Source organism: Cervus elaphus, chromosome X (genome assembly GCF_910594005.1).
Source record: "Cervus elaphus chromosome X, mCerEla1.1, whole genome shotgun sequence".
In the NCBI taxonomy this organism is placed as follows: domain Eukaryota; kingdom Metazoa; phylum Chordata; class Mammalia; order Artiodactyla; family Cervidae; genus Cervus; species Cervus elaphus.
The window spans coordinates 58,054,388-58,066,995 of NC_057848.1; the positions used below are offsets into that span (position 1 = coordinate 58,054,388).

At 45.4% G+C, this 12,608-nt stretch overlaps 1 long non-coding RNA gene across 1 annotated transcript; it reads right to left on the reverse strand.

Moving 5' to 3' along the window:
* Positions 1 to 1,178: 1,178 nt before the first annotated feature.
* Positions 1,179 to 8,965, reverse strand: LOC122690850. The gene is made up of 3 exons (XR_006340122.1): positions 8,852 to 8,965; positions 8,059 to 8,153; positions 1,179 to 6,935 (listed from the first exon to the last, which is right to left on the reverse strand). It is a non-coding gene; the product is annotated as an uncharacterized LOC122690850 (long non-coding RNA).
* Between the last annotated feature and the right edge of the window lie 3,643 nt (positions 8,966 to 12,608).

The window sequence follows — 12,608 nt, forward strand, 5'->3', positions numbered from 1 at the left end:
CTGGGTCTTCCCAGTGCACCAGGCCCGAGCACTTGTCTCATGCATCCAGCCTGGGCTGGTGATCTGTTTCACCCTAGATAAGATACATGTTTCCATGCTGTTCTCTCGAAACATCCCACCCTTGCCTTCTCCCACAGAGTCCAAAATTCTGTTCTGTACATCTGTGTCTCTTTTTCTCTTTTGCTTATAGGGTTATCGTTACCATCTTTCTAAGTTCCATATATATGCATTAGTATACTGTATTGACCTTTATCTTTCTGGCTTACTTCACTCTGTATGATGGGCTCCAGTGATTTAATTTTTCAAAACTGAAGAATTGGGCAAGTACCCCATGATGTTTAGACAAGGTTCTCACATTTTAGTATTGATCATAATAGCAAGGGGGCGGGGGGGGGGGGATAAGCTAAATATGCAACAGAAGCTGGGCTAAACAGAAATAGTCCATCAATGGAATGGGGTAGTATGTGCATGCTCAGTTGCTCAGTCCTGTCTGACTTGTTGTGACCCCAGAGACTGTAGCCTAACAGGCTCCTCTGTCCATGGCATTTTCCAGGCAAGAATACTGGAGTGGGTTGCCGTTACGGAGCCAGACAGAAATATTTATTATATAACATACACTCTTCTTAATTATAGAGAACTAATACTTGGAAACACTATATGCACAGCATATCCCCAAATATGCATTCATGGCTTTCATGAAGTGGCTAAAAGGATCACTTCTCATAGGGAGGTATTAGATTACCTGCTACCTTTAGGGGATCAGGCTCCCCAGGTGGCTCGGATGGTAAAGAATCTGCCTGTCATGTAGGAGGCCAGGGATCGATCCCTGGGGTGGGAAGATCCCCTGGAGAAGGGAATGGCAACCTACTCCAGTATTCTTGCCTGGAGAATCCCATGGACAGTGGACCTGGCAGGCTAGAGGCCATGGGGTTGCACAGACACGACTGAGTGACTAGCTTTAAGGGGAATACATCACTAGACAAAGGGGCGAGCTTAACAAACAGGGGAACTTTTAGCATGGCCTGAAGACCCCATCCTCTTGCCACCTGTTCTTAATGCATCATAATCCAGAGCTCAGAGCTCTGCCCTGGTTCAGGTGATAATGCAAATGACAGAGCCGCAGCTTCCTTGGTCATGCTGGTGTTCATTGTGAATAATTAAAACAAACAAGTGAGATCTTCTAAAGCAAATGAATTTTATTGGAACAACACTGGTATTTAACAAAATACGAGAAACTTAAGCAACAAATACATTTTAAAGACACAGAAATGAGGCTAAATCAGGGAAACTCAGCTGCATGGCCTCTTTTTTTGTTTTGTTTTCTCGCCATGCCATGCAGCATGTGGGATTTTATTTCCCCCACCAGGGGCTGAACCCCCTCCCCCCTATATTGGAAGCATGGAGTCTTAACCACTGGACTGCTGGGCAAGTCCCAACAGTATGTCTTTTTATATTCTCTGCTGTGAAAGGTTACCAGTGAACCTTTGCAGGCTCTCACTCATTCTTGCGGGTCTAGTCCCAAACCATAACAAAAGTATTACTGGCTCAACTAGGATAAGATGAAAAGTATTCCAAACCAAGTAGCTACGGCCAGGAAACTCAGTGGCACAGAAAAGAGAAGGCTGCGGGAAGGTCTCAGAGAAATGAGGCCTGCTAGAGAGACCAATCAGCCTGAAACAGTGCCTTCAAGCATCTGGAATACAAAAACAGCACACACGCACTTTGACATGCCCCCATGGGTACAATATTTTTAAAGATTTCTTGAGGAAGCACAAAAGCACATATTATACAAAATGAAAACAACCTAAAGTCCAAGCCATTCCCAAAGGCACAATACCCCAAAGTCAATTTCTGGTCAAATGACAACTCGCTGATGTCACAGGGCCACTCCTTGAGACAAGGTCCTCCGCATGAGGCCGTAGACTTCTGTAGAACTGCTGAGATTCTATGAAATTCAAAATCCTATGGACTAAAGGTTAACCTTATAGACGACTAATGCAGATACTATGTATATATAGAGAAACCAAGGCAAAACCATAATTCAGAAGCTGTAAATGGCATTAACCATTTCCCGAAGGAGAAATATTCTTCCCTCTCAGTTCTAAACTATAAAAACTCTTGGAGGGAGGTGACACTCATTTGTGACCATGGAAGGTTCTTTTTTATTATTTTTTAAACCCCTTTATTGAGGTATGAGCAATGACTGACATACAAAAAGATGTACACATCTTAATGTATACAATCGAATGAGTCTGGAGATAAGTATACATCTGTAAAGCATCTCCATAATCTATACCATAAACACACCCATCCACTCTGAAGTTTCATCCTACCTTCATAATTTATTATTAGTAGTATTTAGTAATAAAAACATGACAAATCAAGATCCACTCTCTTAGCCTTTTCAGGACACATCAGTTCCGGGGTCTGGAGGAGATGCACAGGTGCTTGGTTCCTGGCTTTAACTATATCCTATATCCTGTAGCTCAGTATTCTGACAACCTACTAGAGGAAAATCTAAAACAGGCCTTTCAGCATTCTGGAAGGTGCTTTGTCTGACTGATGGGGGAGGATGGGTAAACCAGTGAATCTCCTTAGGATTCACTGAAGTGGGTCCACTGCTGCTCTTTTCCAAAGCTGATAAGAGGTAATATAGTAGGCTTGCACGTGAATAAGGAGAAGCAAAGGAAGCTCAGAAAGCCAACCCAAATCAAAACTGTGAGGTCCCTCGGTGGTGACACTCAGTAACCCATTATGGGTGCATGCTGGAGTCAGCATAGTGGACTGGGAGGGAAAATTCAAATGCATCGGGATGAGGAGACCATTCAAACTGTCCAGGAATGCACAAATTTGACTCATTCTGACCACTCTTTTTGACAGAGCCGCACACTAAAATTCCATAGGTAAATCTCTGGCGGATCTGAGTCCTTGCCTCCTGCCAAGTATTCTAGCAGGTCCTGTGCACCACAAGACACAAAAATCGGACCTCTGCCAATTGGAGATCAAATCTCTGCTCCTTCAGAGTACTTGAGAAAGGGACAGTGAGAGAGAAGCTCAGCTCCGCTTGCCAACAGACTGCTGATGTCAGCAGAGTGACTTAAACCTTCTCTAAAGAAGGTTTGTACTTTTCATCCTCATCCCCAGTGATCTTATTGATCACACAGAATTCGCCCTGAGGACATATGTATGGTTTAAAAGCTCCTAGAGGACAAGCAGTCACTCATCCTTTTTACTTGTCCTTCAGGTGCTGTTTCCACAAGTTCCTCTTGAGGAATTCCTCTGCCCAGGTCTGGCTGTGGCCAGAACTTTAGAATCAGCACTTGGAGAGATGGTGAAGATCCCCAGGGGACCTGGGATCTCACGGGGAGCACATTGTAAGGGACACTCAAATGAGGAAAATTAAATTGCTCATGCTGAAAAGGGACGAGGACTTCTTTCTCACATTTCCTCAAAAACTGTAGTGTGGTCAGTTCTTTGTCTGACTCTGCGAAATCACTTCAGTCGTGCCTGACTCTGTGTGACCCCAGAGACGGTAGCCCACCAGGCTCTGCTGTCCCTGGGATTCTCCAGGCAATAGGCTGCCATTTCTGACTCTCTGCATGTATGGAAATCTTTTCTGTAAGTTAAATAAGCCTCTTGGGAATTTGAAAAACCATGAGTGTTCTTTCAGGGACCTGGCAGAAAAAGCAGTGACAAAGAGCCCATAAAGCTACAGGAAAAGGACAGAAAATATCACCGGGAAAAAAAAAATAGTGTAAACAACAGCAGTCCCTTCTCAGAACTCCCTTAGATTATATACTGTGCAACAGTACAGCTGGACAAAGAGTTCCCCTTCCACAACAGCCATTTGTCACAGGTCTAGGCAACACAGAGCAAGAAAGAGACAGCAAAGCCTTCACTTGCTGACAAAATCACAATTCACTTGGGAAAATCGAAAACAATCCTGTTCCCATAATAAATGTCCTAGTTTATACCAAAGCTGTAACTTCTTATAGTATATCCATCAGGGTCCATTGTTAATTTTTGTGCCTCAGCTATGCTAACCCATAGGAAGGGCATGAGAATGGAGAAAGAAGACAGGGGAAAGAGCCCTGAACCCACAATGCCCACCACAGTCATCACACCAAAGACCCTTGTCCTCCCCACTGGCAATCTTTCCTTATACTCTCAGAGCCGCCTCCTCATAGCCCTGCTGGGCCCAAATTTCCCGAATCAAGAGAAAGCAAAAGCCTGACATGGGGAAACCATCAGGCCTTGTCCCTCCCCCAATTGAGTTCCCCTTTCCTCTCCCCCACTCCAGTAGCACAACACCACAAACAATGCATAACTGTCCCTCCACTGTTGACCAACAACACCTTCTTCCTTGAGAGTGCAGAGAAGGTTCCCCTGAGGCAATGTCACCGCCACCAACAGGAAACCCCAAATGGAAGAGGAGCAACCACCAGCCAGCCTTTCTGCTAGAAAGGCTTTCTAGCAGACACACGGGTGGTAGAGACAGCTACAGCCTGGGGATGCAGCCCTCTCCAGCAAGAGGAATACAAGGGCTTCATCCTCCAGCTGGGGCACCTGACTCGGGAGATTCCTACACATCCACGCTCATTGGCATATGCCCCAAAGGAAGCAAAAGGCCCCGGATTCATGGACAGTTCACTGACTAGACCCATCGGATGTCTGCCTTCCAGCCAATGTGCAGAGTGTGCTCAGTGGAAGAGTGCAGAAAGTGAATGTGCAAAGTTCCAACCACATTCTGACAAACAGAGTTGGGACTCCTCAGGATTCCCAGTGTGCCCTCGCTTGGCACAATGGCACAGAATTCTGACATCAGGCTACCGCCAACTTCTGCCCCAGACTCAACATTTCCCATACCCCACATGCTGCCATTGCCAATATGCACCTTTTAGGACTTTAGCAAGGCACCTGAGGCGTGTGAGTGTCAAAGGAAGAAGTGTCTAGTTGGTATATCAGTAGAATACACCAGCAACACCAGTTCACATTCATGTGCCTCTTTATGGCCACAGGTAGTCTCAACAGATGATCTGAGTGGTCTACTCAACCAACTGTAGTCAACATCAGCGGGCGCCTCCCAGGAGATCCTCTCAGACTACTACTTTAGGCCACAGTATAGGAGGGGGAAAGGTCACCTTTCCTGAGATGCTTTTCACAGCCTAAGGCAGTGCACAGACTGAAGCAGGAACACAAGAACATCCCTAACAGTGAAGTCCAGAATTCTGAGGAATGCTGTCACATAGGGTAAAGCCTTCATCATGAAAGTCTCACCATTGCCAGAAAGGAATCCACTGTCATGTCATACTCAGCGATGTGCACTATTATTTTCAGTCCCCTTGCTACAATGATCCCAGGCAGTACCAGGGATTGAGAAATAGGTAGGAGACACTTTTGACCACAGAAAGTCCAATGCACCTTTCACGTTGAGGGCCTATGTCCTCCCATCAAGCTTTCTCCTTGTGCTCTCACAGCAGCTCTACAGAGGGTCACTCTTCCCAGCCCCTTCCCCAACTCTGGGATTTAGGCACCCTAATGAAGGTCTATTTTTAGTCAGTCATTCCATCTTTCCTGATCAGGGAACTCCTTCCCACTTTGAGCCTCTAATCTCTACAGCACTTCTCCTGAAAAGAACCGACAATCAAAAGTGGCCTGAGAACCACTCATGAAACTCATCTAGTTCAAGATTAATTTGGTACAGCTACTATGGGAAACAGTATAAAAGCCCCTCAAAAAATGCAAAACAGAACTACCATCTAGTCCAGCAATCCCACTTGTGGTATGTATCCAAAGGAATACATCACACCAAGAATTTCTAGAACATTCACATTCCCACGAGTGAGTAGACATTCACTAGGTACTGTCTCATGAGCCTAAGTGACATGGCTGGCCTGGGAATGAATTCCTGGGAAAGAACCAGCAAGCTAGATTCCATCTCAAATTCAGAAGAGGATTACCTTCTCTTTCCATGAGAGCCCTGATCTGTGAGACTGGCACCAACTGGAGAGTCAACTTTTTGACATCTTCAACCTTGTGACTTATTTTGAAGTGCCACTACACAGCAGATTGACCTCTTAAACCATCCATTTAGGTTTTCTTGACCCCTGCCTCAAATGAAGTCAGCCAAGATGACGTTGATGGGCAGTGGGAACAAGTGTGTGTGGAAGGGGAGGAAGGCCTCACGGTTATCCTTAAGTTTCACTATTGTCTTGACTAGGAAACAGGCAGTTTTGATCATCATCGTGTTACCTGGGGAAGGAACATGGGCTTAGGGCAGGTTTTTCTAAGTATCTCAGGCTTCAGGTTTTCACTGAGTAGGAAGCTATCACGACCCCCATCTTTCACAGCTTTAAAGTAATTTTCCCAATTACAGGGATAAACACAGAGTTTTTAAACATGGCCTCTTAAAACTACATACTTTAGTTTCCAATCACAAAGAAATGTGGATTGTCTTTTAACCTTCGGTGAATGAAATTCAGGTTCTGTGATGCCACCTTGTGGATAAAACCCGTGCTAATAAAGCAACACAGGAGCCCGAGGTTTCCATGAAACTAGAGCTTAGAAGTGTCTTGGAATGCACCTTAGAGCAGTTCATATTTCTATAGAGCGCTTTCCCCCCACCCCAACTGTGGAAACTCTTCCAGAGATTTTCAACAAATTAACCACTGCCCAGAAAAGAAGTAACGTTTCACAGACAATGAAAGCGAGGAGACCTTTTTGGCACTGCCAGTTAACAAGCACTGTCGTGGTGCCAGAACTTTGGTGCTGAGCCAGATCAGCTTCGGCATAAGGCGTCAGAGATGGTCACACAAGTAAGTTGTTCAGAGTAAGGCAAGGTATGAGTTGCTGGGCTACCTCTTGGCATCACAGCAGGATTTAACAGGCTGGTTTCCAAACAGAAGCCCTGTAATATCTGAGGAAATTTGCTGGCCCTGTGAAAGGAAACAAACGTTTGGTTGAAATGGGGGCCTGGACAGGCAGGGAGACGAGCTAAATGAAGCCACAGTGATCTGTTCCCACATTCTGGAAATGGTGTGCTAACCCCTTCAGTGCCTCCTTTGTGCTGAGCACTTTACAAGAACCATACAAGAGATATCCATGAGAGCAAGGTGTGATTCCCATTTGGCAAATGTGGAAATTGAGGCTCAAAGATGACAGTAAGAAAGAGTCAGACTCAGACACTAAAATTTACTTTTTTTTTTTTTTTTTTTTTGCGACCCCATGGACTGCAGCCCACCAGGCTCCTCCAGCCATGGGATTTTCCAGGCAAGAGTACTGGAGTGGGTTGCCATTGCCTTCTCCATAAAATTTACTTTTAATGAAACACGATGCATTGTCTCAGCAACATCTGCAAGGCAAAAAATAACAGTATTGTGCCCCACGCACCCCCACCCCCACAAATGGCACAAGGGTAAATATTTAATGAAGTCTTGACCTGCATATTACTTGAATTGTTAACCTACATCTCCAGGACCCCTGCAAAGTAAATGCCCACCCACTTATAGTGGGAATAGACTGGGAGACTATCATGATCTGCCACTCACTTGGTGTACAGGCCTCATCTTTCTCCCCTTTCCTAAATAGAGCTGACTTGAAATTACATTCAAATCCATGTTCCCTGACCTCAAAAAACCAGCACTCCCACAGTCTCTGGATTCCTGAAATTTGTTTTTCACAATCCCATCCAGTCCAACCTGCGTCTGCCTGGTGTTACAAGTGTTATCCAAAAGGATAAAAAGACAGATCCGAACTCTGATGTGAACATGGCAAGATCAGGCTTTTTGGAAAGGTGACATTCTAATAAATTCAGTATGTCTGTAATAATGGCACTCACGCTGAACTGGAACAAGATGCCACTGACTAGTTAAAGACATCGATTATAAACATAGTGTCTGAGCAGCGCTCAGGGAGTGATCCTGACATTGTTGCAAGTTCCTATCTTAGAGACTCAGGAAAGACATTTCAACACCATGTTAAAAAATGTTGCAGCTGACGGGATGGATGCTACCCTCCTCCCAGGATTTGTGGCCCCACAGAACATAAGGTTGCACTTACTCATCTGGCAGGTCTGGACAGCTAATTCCGAGTCCACTCTCTTCTCCTTACAGGCCCATCGGCTGGCCAGTACTCGATTTTGCCATCACCAGGTCCTGAAGGAAACAGTGATTATACAGATCTACAAGGAGACTTGCTTACAGATGGACAGCCTAACACAGGTGCAGGAAAATTAGATAAGTTGGAAGCTCGTAACATGAGTGGCTGGGGCAAACTTCCCCTTCCCCTGATCCACAAAACACCAAGGCAGCCAAGGGCCGTCAGCTGTCCTAACACCACACGCGATCCCTCAGAGCCTTACTGTCTCGTTTCACGTGGGAAAGAACAGAAAGACCCTCAATGGTTAAGAAAGGTCACCAAAATGGCCAAGATCAACATCTGAAGCAAGCCCCGGCAACGATATATCCACCCCAAACGCCCTACAATAGAAAGCAGAATCAGCTCCATGGCGGCCGCCACTCACCAGTCAGACTGTCTGGCACCCCCACCCACCCAGCCAAAGGCTCCCGCCCTTTCCTCACTTGAAGCCGCAAACACGACAAAGCAGTAAGACCACAACTGGGAAGGAAGCTCCGAGACCCACTTTTAAACAAAGAACGTCTTCTTCAAGTTTCATCATGCCATTTCAATAATGCCGAACACCAAACCCAGAAGTGCCTGAGAGATCCTCTCCGCCATCCACCCAGGAGCCCGCAGACACGTCTGTCAAAGTGTCCATGAGGACACACCATCTACCCGACTCTCCAAATCACACCCCATACGGCCAAATACGAATAAAGTTAGTAAAACTTACACATCTGCGATCTCCGGAAAGGGAGCCGCCATGTTAAATCCTAACCGAGGAAAACGGTCTACGGAAGCCCCCACAGCACAATCCAGACAGTCAAGAGCTTAGGCACGCGCTAGGGTTTCTTCCACAACGTTTCACGCCCCCGCCTCCCAACATTGTCATTGGTGGGCCTGCGATGATTGACGGGGAGATTGGCCATTCCTCTCAGGGAGGTCTACTGGTGGGAAACTGTCCATTTGCCAAGGCCCAGCTGACGTCATGAAATCTCTGCTCGTATTCCTATGTCTTTCTTTATCCGTGTCCATCCCGCAATGCCTAGCTCTACTTCTTAGGCCCTTGCACATACCTTGTGCTTTGTTTCTTGTCATCTTAGACTTTGGAAAGCATGCACGTTCAAGTTACCCAGGCCTAGGTCAATTCCATCCCTCTCCAGGAAGCCTTCCAGGTTTTACTCCTTCCAGGCAAAGTGTGAATTCTTCATATGAGATACGGACATGGAGATGTATCAGAGCAGAAATGTAGAGGACTGTTTCTGAGCCCTGGGGTCAGATAGTACAGGGCTGTTCGTGGTGTGAGGGACCCAAGGTTTCCACTTCGATAATTTACAAGTCAGTTCAGGTTTCAGACATTTGGGGAAGACGAGGGAACACTGACAACCGGCTAACTCTTAGAAGCTTGCTAGGATTGGTACCACCCTTTTCAGGAATTCCATATCCTTTCCTGCTTTTCTGTCTGTGAAAATATTGTCCTTCCTACAAGGCCCAGGCATAAATCACTTCCCTAGCTCTTTTCCTGAATTCATGTTCCCACCCCAACCACAAGAGTTATTTCTCCTATTGCTATAGGAAGAAAGTAATGAGGATTTCATATCTCTGCTGCAAATGTCACTAAGCTTCAGTTATACAAAATGAGACTTGAAGCCCACTTCTTTCCAGGAAGCCTCTTGCTGAGAGATTTCTGCACCTGCTCTCAAATTGTAAGTTGTACAAACAAGAAGGTGCAGTTTCCCCTAGGCGTGACTACCTTGAGTGTTGAACTCATCTACACTCCACATGGTGTGTGGACCACATAGCCACTGGGTCCCTTAGCTGGACTGCGTGGTCACAGTGCACAGTGCTCCGAGGAAAGATGATCTGATGCCAGCACTTTCCTTCCCATGGGAGAGACCCTTTAGGACGGTATGTGAGGCTGCGTGGTGTGCACAGTGTTATGCAGCAGTCCATGACGTGGCCCTACCCACTGTGATGGCTAATTTTACATGCCACCTTGACTGGTCATGGAGCGTCCAAATTAAACATTATTTCCGGTTGTATCTGTGAGGGTGTTTCTGGACGAGATGAGCATTTGAATCGGTGACTTAGTGAAAGAGAAGGCCTTCCCAATGTGGGTAGGCATCATCCAATCCGTTGAGGGTCCAAATGGAACAAAAGGCAGAGAAAGGAAAAATTATTCCCTGTTTTCCCTATCTCACTCCTTGAGATAGAACGAGTCTCCTCGTTTTCTCCTTCTCCTCAACTTGGATTCACACCACCAGCCCCCCTGGTTCACAGGCCTTCAGAGTGGGACTGAATTATACCACTGGCTCTCCTGGTTTTATACCTTGTAAGCAGGAGATTGTGGAATTTCTCAGCCTCCATAAATAGGGAACTAAACTCAAGATATATAGATAGATAGATATATGTATACATATATATATATATATATATATATATATATATATATATATATATATGGGCTTCCTTCATAGCTCAGTTCGTAAAGAATCTGCCTGCAATGCAGGAGACCGAGGCCTGATTCCTTGGTCAGGAAGATCCCCTGGAGAAGGACATGGCAACCCACTCCAGTATTCCTGCCTGGAAATCCCACGGGCAGAGGAGCCTGGCGGTCTACAGTCCGTGGGGTCACAAGAGTCGGACATGACTTAGTGACTAAACGAACAGCCAATATACAGATAGATAGATAGATATAGATAAACAGATAGATAGATAGATATAAAATGTCTCTTATTGGTTCTGTTTCCTTGAATAACTCTGACTGTTAAATCTGGAACATCACATCCAGCTGCAGCTGTTAGACTTGGCTTCATAGTCCTGAAATAGAATTCGGAAGAAACAGGAAAATCAAATACATGAAAATTAGTTCCAAACTATGAGTGAGGAAACTAAGATACCAGAAACAAACAGCCAGATATTGGCTCAGAGGAGTTTCTTTTCCACTAGATTAGCTGCTCCTTTGCAAGCCCAGAGAAAGCTTACAGGTGAGCTCTTCTAGAACTGGGGTTGTCAGGTGAGCCTCTGACAAGGATCCAGAGGGCAGGAGAGCTCTTGCAGGCCTTGTCCAGTAATCAGTAACGGATGATGAATCCACATGGGGAGGGAAGACAGATAAGACTGGGGCCATTGATGTGAATCCTGCCCCAGGATCTGCCAAGTCTTTCCCATGTGTTCCTAGGCTTGTTGCTCTGACTGGCATCAGCAGATGGGTACATGCTGGACCCTCTCAATCCCTGGCATACAATGACCACTACCACACAGGTCCTATCTTTCAGATCACCAGTGTCTCCTCGATCTGTGGCCAACATTCATTCTTTTTCACTTTTCTCTTGTCTAACTGCACAGTTTATGGGTTCTTAGTTTTCTGACCAGGGGACCGATCCTGGGCCCACAGCAGTGACAGCACTGAGTTTTACCCACTGGACCACCAGGAAAGGCCTGCCTTTCATTCTTGTCTCATTGATACCTCATTCCACATTCATGGTCTGTCTGAAGAAAATCATATCTTCTTACCTACTGTGTACAGTACATGGGATTGAGGTATGCTCTTGGGATTCATACCACAATTATTCCTCCTACCAGCTGAATATCCTTCATTGTTTTGTGCCTCAGTTTCCTAATCAGTAGAGTGAGGATCCTAATAAGAACTCTGTCATCAGGCTGCCATGACCCTTGGTGAGTTCATGACAAGCATTTAGACCAGTGACTAACACACACTAACTAGGACTGTTACCTTATCACCAGGCAGGTCTCCGGTCAAATACAACCTCCTTTCTGGAGACTTTCCCATGCTAGCTCTGCCAACACTCATCTACTTTCTCTGATTCTTTTTCCACTTACCATTCATGTAACATAATCCACATCTTACAACGTGTTGAGCAGTTTGCCAGTTGTTTTGTTCCACAATTATTACTTATATCTATGCTAATGTCTTTGTTGACTGATTAACTTTTACACGTCTTAATCTGTGTCTCTTGTTCTTAAAACTTGTAGCACCAGTTTCCAATTCATCAGCTTAGTCGCTCATTTTCTCCTGGTATAATATAGCTCAATATACAGCGCAATACATATGAAGATTCAATAGCACATAAGGGGACACTGAAATAGTACTTTTCATTAGGTGAGACCCCGTGATATTCGATATTCCTCATGAGAATGAGATAAACTCCCTTGTCCGCTAATTGGTTTAACCAGAAGACACAACGAGGGTGGTGCCCTGATAAGAGAAATTGGGAAAAATGTACTGAAGATTTGGTTGACTGTATCAGGCCCGTCTGTGAAAAAAACTTGCACCAGGCTGAGATGTGTATTGAGGAGAGCTGACGTGGAACATGGGCAAGAGAGGAGGCAGTTGAAAGGATTAAGGAGGAGCAAGTGCACAGGAGCCGGAATGTGAAAGAATATGGCCTTCTCAGTGAAGACCGCTATTTTGGCCTCATGGGAGAAGAGAGTTAATGATATCAAGTACAAAAGATAAAGGGGAAAAG